The sequence below is a fragment of the Nannospalax galili genome, unplaced genomic scaffold (genome assembly GCF_000622305.1).
Source record: "Nannospalax galili isolate Female #2095 unplaced genomic scaffold, S.galili_v1.0 scaffold451, whole genome shotgun sequence".
In the NCBI taxonomy this organism is placed as follows: Eukaryota; Metazoa; Chordata; class Mammalia; order Rodentia; family Spalacidae; genus Nannospalax; species Nannospalax galili.
In genome coordinates, this window is record NW_008331662.1 from 3,415,557 (window position 1) to 3,425,303 (window position 9,747).

Here is a 9,747-nt window from a genome sequence, read left to right on the forward strand (position 1 = left end):
ATTTGTCTGTATGAGTGTATGCTGGCACTTGAGGATGCCAGAAGAGGGCTTTGGATCCACTGGAGATCGATTTACAGACGCTTGTAAGCTGCCTGAGGTGGATGCTGGGAACTGAACTCCAGTCATCTGGAAGTCTTAAGCATTCTCAACTGCTGAGCCATCTCTTCATCTCCCTAAGATCTTAGTTTATGAACTTCCTTTCTCATCATTTATTTTCATTGTTTGCTGTGCTTTTGAGAGGCTGGAAGGTGGAGCTATGCTCTTAGGAACATCGACTGCTCAACCCCTTCCGTATTCCCTCAGCCAATCCCTACAGCCCCTCCTGGGGATTGAGGCCTTTTCAACAGAGCCAACTGTCCCCCAACTAGATGAATGGAGTTAAAAAAAACTCATCAATTCACTTCTAAGAAAACACTCAGTTGAAGCTTGTTTGTTTCTTTTTTTGAGAAAGCATCTCATTCAAAGCAATCCTTTTGCCTGGGCCTCTGTAGTATTGGGATTACAGGTCTGTACCACTAAGCCTGTTCCCTTGCTCCTGGAAACCAAGAAATGTCTCATTCACAGTAGGGGCTGTATTCCTAGTACCTAGCAAAATGTTTGTGTGCAGTAGGCACTTAAGCATGATACTGAATGCATGGAGAAATAAATAGATCTCTGTAGAGCTTTGGGTTTTCAGCTGCAAGTTTAATCAGAGAGGATTTTGTGTGTCAGTATCATGGTATGTCAACTGGTCATCTTTCTCCTGTGAGGTAGCTAATTTTATTTGAGTCACAACTGGAGGATAGTTTGTTTTTAATTATTTATTTATTTTTATTTTATTTTATGTGTATGTGTGTATTGCCTGTGTGTAGGTAAGTACACCCATGTCATACAATGCCTGCAGAGGACAGAAGAGGATGTTGGATCCCCTGGAACTGGAGTTACAGACAGTTGTTAGCTGCCATGTGGGTGCTGGGATTTGAACCTGGGTCTTCTGCAAGAACAGCCAGTGTTCTTAACTGCTGAGCCATCTCTCCAGTCCCTTGGAGGATAGTTTTATATCCTTGGCAACATAAAGGCAGCAGCTTGATTCTTTTCCGGCTTAGGGCATTAAAGAATAAAGTATCTTCAGAAGGAATTAATAAGCACTGGAAAAACAGAACTTGATAGATTCTGTAAATAGTTATTAATAGATCCTATAAAAATATCTCTAAGCAACTCTTTATTGCAGTATAAAAGCCTAAATTCAATGCAAGATAAGCTGTGAGTGGTAGTACAAGCTTGTATTCCCAACACTTGGGAGCTGGAAATTTAAGAATCAGGAGTTCTCAGCAAGCCTGAGCTACATCATAACTCAAGGCTAACCTGGGCAACAAGAGACCCTTCCCCTCAAAAAATAAAAAACAGGGGCTGGAGAGATGGCTCAGTGATTAAGAGCACTGACTACTCTTACAGAGGACCTGGGTTTGATTTTCAGCACCCACATTGCAGCTCACAACTGTCTATAACTCCAGGTCTAGGAAAGCTGACAGCTCGCCTGGCCTCCTCAGGAATTGCACATGGGTTCACTTACACACATGCTGGCAACACACTCATACACATAAAATAAAAAATATTTTAAAAATTAACAATAAAAAAAGTGTCTTAGTTTGTTTCTCCATTGCTGTGGCAAAACACTGACCAATACTAACTTGGGGAGGAAAGGGTTTATTTAGCTTGCATATCCCGGGTCACAGCTCATCTGGGAGCCTAAGGTAGGAACTCAGGGCAGGAGCCTGGAGGCAGGAACTGGAGCACAGGCCATGGAGGATTGCTGCTTACTGATTTGCTTCACTGATCCCTGCTCAGCTTGCTTTCTTATGCAACACAGGCCCACCTGCGTAGGGATGGCACTACCCACTGTGGACTGGGCCCTTCCACATCACTCAACAATCAAGAAGGTGCCCCATGGACATGGCCACAGGCCAGTCTAATGAAGGCAGTTTCCCAATTGAGGCTCCCTCAACCCAGGTGTGTCAAGTTGACACTAAAGCTATCCAGCACAATTGACCCCTTGTCAACTTGACACACAAACAACACTATTAAACCATAACCTTTCCAATTCTTGTCCCCAAGATATGATGTTAACATTAATATCACAACATAAGACAGTACACCTTAAAAACCCCACAGTCCTTAAAAAATCCAAACACTTAAAAGTCCATAGTCTCTTTTAATAGCCTCTTAACTGTGTGTGGGCCTCTGTAAAATCCAAAACAAGTACTGTCTTATTTCAAAGGGAAGAATCAGGCACACCTAAGAAAAACCAGTCTAGCAAGGTAGCTCAAGGCTGGACATCTGGGAGTCACTCATGATCTTCTGGACTCCAAAGGGCTCTGGCCACTCCACTTCTCTGACTCTGTCATCCACAGCACACACAGCTTGTCTCACAGACCCAGGCCAGCTCCATTCCATACTGTCCTTGGTGGTCATCCTATGGTCCCAGCATCTCCAAAAAGCTGGGGTCTCCACTGAAACTGAGGCTACACCTTCACCAATGGCCTCTTCTTGCCTCTTGGGGTGCAAAGCCTCAGATACTCTCCATGACCCCTTCAATCCTGGGATCTTCACTGCAACCGAAGCTGCACTTTCACCTATGGCCTTTCCTGGCCTCTCAGAGTGCCAAACCTCAGCTGCTCTCTGTGACCCCTTCACAGTTTCAACACCAGAACCATGCAGGAGACTCTTACACATTACCAAGTCCTGATTCTAGCTTGAGATGGAGACTTGGGTCCCCTCTATGTGCTGACCCTGAGGAAATACCTCCCAGAAGATTTCACCTCAGTGATGCTGGTCTCTCGTTACTTATAACTGATTTTTCAGCCCCAGCTAACCAGCATCAATTGTCCCAGTAAAGCAAAGGTTTTGCTTCAGGTTCTGGTCTCTTAATCACAGCCGATTCTTCAACCCCAGCTGACTAGAACCCACAGATTCTTAATTCAAAATCTCACACGAATAGTCCTGATAGTCTCTGCTTCCCTTTGAAGCTTCATGAGCCAGGCCTCCATTGTCTACAACTCTTTCAGCATAACTTTTCCAAGCTCCACAGCAACAAACTCTGAGTAGGCAATGGCTTTTCCAGCCCAAAGTTCCAAACACTTCCACAGACCTCCCAAAAACACCAAGGTCAGGTCTGTTACAGCACTATCCCACTCTCTGATACCAATTTCTGTCTTAGTTTGTTTCTCCATTGCTGTGACAAAACACTCTGAGCAGTTCCAACTTGGGGAGGAAAGGGTTTATTTAGCTTACATATCCTGGGTCACAGTTCATCTGGGAGCCTAAGGTAGGAACTCAGGGCAGGAGCCTGGAGGCAGGAGCTGGAGCACAGGCCATGGAGGATTGCTGCTTACAGACTTGCTTCCCTGACCCCTGCTTAGCTTGCTTTCTTATGCAACACAGGGATGGCACCACCCACAGTGGCTGGGCCCTCCCACATCACTCAACAATCAAGAAGGTGCCCCATGGACATGGCCACAGGCCAGTCCAATGAAGGCAATTTCCCAATTGAGGGTCCCTCAACCCAGGTGAGTCAAGTTGACACTAAAGCTATTCAGCACACAAAGTAAACAAGCAAAAACAATTACAATCAACCTTGCAATACCTCTTGCTGATTAATTTATATGAGACATATTGTTATAAATTATAACATTTCATTCTACACTATTTCTATCGCTCCATCTTATTGATTGATTGATTGATGATTGATTGATTGATTGATTAGGCCTTGCTGTGTAGCTCAGACTGGCCTCAAACTCAAACTGCCTCAGCCTCCTGAGTGCTGGCATTATAGGCCAATGTCACAACACCCATTTCTCAACATTTATCTCTTTTTTTTTGCTTTTTGAGATAGGATCTCACCAAGTAGCCTGGCTGACCTCAAACTCCTGGGTGATCCTTCTGTCTCAGCCCCCTGAGAGCTGAGATTACAAGCATTTGCCCCCATACCTAGATGTTTTGTTTCTATTTTGTTATACTTTGGTTTTTCTTTTTTTTCTTTTCTTTTTTTTTGGGGGGGGGGACAGGGTCTCACTCTATAGCCTAGGCTGGTTTCAAACTTATGCCAATCCTCCTGTCTCAGCCTCAGAGTGCTAAGATTGCAGGTATGGGCTACCACACCCAGCTTAGGTGACTGGTTTTTTAGACAGTGTCTCAAGAAACCTCAAACTTGCTATATAACTGAGATTGGCCTTGAACTCCTGATCTTCCTATCTCTACCTTCCAAGTGCTGGGATTATAGAGTGGGCCACCTCAGGTGTCAGTCTTCATATGTGCTGTTAGCTTTCTTCTATTCATTTCTATTCTCCATGTTAAGCAATTGTTTTTGTTCTCTGTGCAGCATCCTCCATCTCCATCTCCATCTCCAAAAATGCCAGTGGCTCTAATAATAAAATTCTTCAATTCTAATTTGATGAATAGTATTATCAGGGCAGGACCTTCAGTTTTCCTTATGTTTTAATGACTAAAATTCAGGAAGTCCTGCTCTCTTTTGCTTTTCTTTTTTCTAGTGCATGAATTTATTTTTTACTATACTTTAAATTGGAAGCTTCTTGCCTGGTATGGTGGCACTTGGGAGGTGGAAGCAGAAGTTCAAAGTCATCCTTAACTACATACTGAGTTGAGACTAGCTTGGGCTACAAGAGACTCTGTCTCAAAACAAAACACCCAGGTGTCTTGTGAAAAAGTTGGTATAGTGTGTTAGAATTTTTCTCCAAATCTGATTAGTATGCATTGACACATTTATTATTTTCTCTGTCCCTAGTACCATATTAGGCAATAAAACAATATTAGGCAATAAAACAATTAGGCAATAATACATTATTTCCTCACCACCCTTCTCCTGCCCCAGGAAGCCAGGAAGGCACAGATTATTGGAAGTGAGGTGTATAGGAAAATTATGGTGGCTCAGGAAGAAAAGAATGGAAAACAATAAGTCCTTCAAGCAGGGTGTGGTGGTGCACGCCTTTAATCCCAGTACTCAGGAGGCAGAGGCAGGCAGATTTCTGTGAGTTCAAGGCTAGCCTCATCCACATAGTGAGTTCCAGGCCAGCTGGAGCTACAGGGAGACCCTGTCTCAAAAAGGACAAATAAATAAATAAATAAATAAATAAATAAATAAATTCCTTCAATCCAGGGTGTGATCTGTATTTCCCACTGAGAAGGACAGGAGACATCAGATGCCCTGAGGAAACCCAAATTACTGTGGAGACAATGCATGCTTTCCAAAGACATCTTGTCGAGGACAGTAAACAAACTGTGTTTACTGAGGCCCAAATGATGTATAACCTTGAGTTTCTATCCCTCCCTTCTCACTAATTCCTAAATATAAACAATATATGCCCCTACCTCCACAATAAATCCTCTTTACATCTTTGTTTAGAGACAGAAATTCTTTAACTTTTAACTTTGTTGTAAACTACACTCTGTAAAAGTACTAAATATTTTGAATGGGTGGAAGCCACCAGTTATAAGCTGATGGTCTTTGGGGCCTAAAAGGAGTGGAGGGTTTGTACCCTTGAAAAAAATCATTTCTCCTGTTACAGTCATTGGGTCTGTGAAAATGTATAGGACAGATTGTGTTTCACTCCTTTTATTCTCAAGGCTTGTAGAAGTTAGGTTAATACGGTGGGAAACTTTATTCTATTCAAGACTCTGAATATGTTTGTGGCATTTATACATCTAGAGTTTAAGTGATTGCTCCCACCACCATTTGTACATGGATAGTTTTTATCCTAAGAACTATTGGTCCTGATGTATTGTTCGTGATATTAACTATAGTTGATTCAAATAGAAGAAAATATCACAGCAGTTCATACAATAAAACAAAATTAAGACCAACAACTTCCACATTATTGTGAAATAATACATTCTTTACTCACAGAGCTCACTATGTAGTCAAAGTGAAAGCCTGGGGAAGTAAGAATGAGCTCTGTGTAGAAATTATCACCCCTCACCTAACAGAAAGTCTTCAATGAGGATTGGGGGTTGGGATGCAGCTCAGTGGCAGAGTGCTTACCTAGAATGCACAAAGCCCTAGGTTGAATCCAAAACACAGGATAAAGGAAGAAAGGAAGAAAGGAAGGGAGGAAGGGAGGTAGGGAGGGAAGGAAGGAAGAGAAAGAAAAAAGAAAGAATGCTGGGCCTGGTGGCACAGGCCTGTCATCCTAACTTCTGTGAAGAATGAACACAGGTTCAAGGTCTCCCTGGGCTACAGAGAGAGTTTAAAGCCAGCTCAGGCAAACTTGGTGAGATCTTGCTTCAATTTTTTTTCAAAACGGGGACTGGAGAGATAACTCAGTGATTAAGAGCACTGGCTGCTCTTGCAGAGGATCCAGGTTCAGTTTCTGCACCCACATGGCAGATCACAGCTGTCTATGATTCCAGTTCCAGGGGATCCAACACCCTCTTCTGAACTCCACATGCATTGCATACATGTGGTGTACCTACATACATGTGGGGAAAACACATAAAATGAAAAGAAATAATTTTTCAATTAAAAAATTAAAGATAAAAATATCTCAGTGGCAGAGTGCTTGTATAACATGTGCAAAGATGTGGGTTCAAGTCTCAATACTGAACAAAAAGAAGAAACAAATTTAAAATCTTCAGTTTAATTGATGAAGATTACAGAGTTCAATTTAGGAAAATTATATAGACCTAGAGTTCACCAGGCTTGTCAACTAAATATACTTTTATTTGTTTTTCTTTTTTGAGATGAGGTCTCATGTAGCTCATGCTGGCCTCAAACCTCTGATGGTCCTGCCTCCACATCTTAAGTGCTAAGATTAGAGATGTGATACAACGATAGCCACAATATTCTGCCATACTTTGCTTGCTTTGTGTCTAGAAATAAATAACAGAAAAAAGAAAGGCCTAGATGAAACTGATCAAGCTGATTAAGGGAAAATGGCCCTTGAAGTTGTTTTTGTTTCAGTAATTTTTTTTCATTGTTTACTTGCTTGCTTTTTTCCCCTTTGAGAAAAGAATTAATTAAATTGTCTCAAAAGTAGTTGAAGCTGGGTAAATTGGCTTGTAATTTTGGTACTTGCTATGTTAAGCCAAGAGTATCACAAGTTTGAGGCCAGTCTGATCTATTATAGGGAGACCTTGTCAAGAAAGAAGGAAATTTTTTTAAAAAAAAGGAAGAAATGAACTGAAAAGAAAGAACATGGAAAGGAAAATAAAGGAAAAGGGGAAGGAAGGGACTCATTGAGACAGGAAGCTGTGTAGAGGGCAAGATTCAGCGTAAAACCAGTGGGTCAAAAGACAAGACACAGAATCTGGATCACCCATTAGAGGCAATCAGTACCCTGGAGAGCTCCTAAAAGACTCCTTGTTTTGTTTCAGATAGATGCCCTATCTGGCCACACATAAGTTGTTCCATGGTCTGTCAAGACCAGACACTTTCATAAGTGCACTGCATGGGTCTTAAATAAAGTTTTGGTGCTAATTATTTTGGGGGTTGGGGTTAAGGATCATGTTTATTGAAAAAGTAAAAAGTATCATGCCTTTAATCCCAGCACTCGGGAGGTAGAGGCAGGCGGATCTCTATGAGTTCAAGGCCAGCCTGGTCTACATAGTGAGTTCTAGGCCAGCTGGGGCTACAGGGAGACCCTGTCTCAAAAAGACCAAAAAAAAAATTGAAAAAATCACCTGAGAAAAAACTAGGCCAAGAAATGGGTATACAGGCAGGGGTCGTGCTAAGAATATAACCCAGACCTTGTACATACTAGGCAAGTGCTCTATTGCTGAGCTACATCTCTAGCAGCCCCCCCACAAGTTCTTTCCTTTCTTGAGCTCCAAATACATAGCACTCACAGTGACAGCTCTGGTGGGGGCGGATATAGTGGCAGTGGTAAGCATAGGATTGGTTCTGAAGGGGTGGAAGGCACAATGATTTTTGGTAATTACAACAGTTAGCATTTGGGCTTAGGAAGGGAAGAGATTTTGGAGGCAGAAGAAGCTCTGGCTTAAGGTTAAGAAACGCAATATTTTATCAAACCACAACATCAAGGTGACTAAGATAGTTCCTGGAGCAGGAGTGCTGTGGCAGTGGAAAGTTTTTTTATTACTTCCAGGAAACAACGTTTAGCTTGTCAGGAAGTCTAGAGAGAGTGTGTGAACACAGCCAGACACAGTGATGCCAACGGCTAGGTACTACAAAGAGGACATGTTTTAGACTGTGCTTGTAGGTAAAGGCAAAACCAGCAACAAAAATTGTCACTAATTGTATAGCAGGTTGTTTTAGTTGTGTGTTTATTTACTTGTATCATAAATAATATATATAAATATTTTTATTTTTAGACAAGGTCTCACTATGTACCTCAAGTTAGCCTTAAACTCACAGTCCTCATACCTCAGCCTCCTAAGCGTTGGGAATATAGGAATATACCAGCACACCCCACTTTAAGTTTATGTATGGTGGGGAGTGTGTTAGAGTTTGTGTGGAGCTAGAGGTCAATCTCAGGTGTTGTTTCTTGAGAGCTAGCCACCTTATTTTTTGAAACACTGTCTCTTGTTAGCCTGGAGCTCACTGCATGCCTGGCTCTGGGGATTGAACTCAGGTCTTCTTCATATATGTCATGGGCTTTACAGCCTGAGCTGTCTCCCTAGCCCTACTTTTTAAAGATTTATTTTTATTATTTTTAGTTATGGGTACATGTGTGTGCCTATGTGTGGGTATCTGCACATGAGTAGAGAAAGCCATCAAGGTCAGGGGCACTGCATCCCTCTGGAGTTGGTGTAACGGGCAGTTGTGAGACATCTGATATGGGTGCTAGAAATTGAACTCCAGTTGGGTCCACTGCAAGAGCAGTAATAGGTCTTAGCTGCTGACCCATATCTCCAAGCACCCTGGATTCATTTGTTTGTTTATTTGGTCTCAAAACATCTGTGACTCCGGTTGGCCTCAAACTTGCTTTGTATCTGAGGATGACCTTGAATTTGTGATCTTCCTGCTTCTACCTCCCAAGGGCTGGGATTATAGGCATATGCTACCACACCTGATTTATGAGATACTGGAGACCAGGGTTTCAAGTATACTTGTCAAGTATGCTACCAATTGAGCTACATCCCCAGACTTATTTATTTATTTATTTATTTATTTATTTATTTATTTATTTATTTATTTATTATATGTGTATTTATCTTGGTTTTCTGTGATAAGTCTCAGAAAACTCAGGTTAATATTGAATTTGCTATGTAGCAGAGGATGACCTTATATTCCTGGTCCTCCTGCCTCTATTTCCCAAGTGTTGAAATTCTAGGTATGTGCCACTATGCCTGGTTTATTTTGGTTTCTGTGCTGTGGAAAATGTAAAAGGGATTTAGACATCTTTTGCATTCATGATATTGACTCCTATTGTGGGGGGAGGGGAAGAGGGAGAGAGAGAGGGAGGCAGAGAGAGAGAGAGAGAGAGAGAGAGAGAGAGAGAGAGAGAGGGTTTTGCTATATTTCGATTCTCTGTTTCTAGGCATCACCAAGTCAGGGCTGCTGGTTTGTTTGTTCAGACTGATGTCATGACTTCAGCCATCAAAAATTTCACTAGTATGGGACTCGGTAGTTAAGAACACTTGTTGATCAATAAGGAGAACTAGAGGTCAGAACCAGCATCCACATTGGGTGCTTACTCTTCTGGCCTCACACATGTACATATACTCACAGACTCACATATATGCACACAAACACAATAAAGCTTTCTATTCTTGCTTTTTAAAAGATGTATGTAT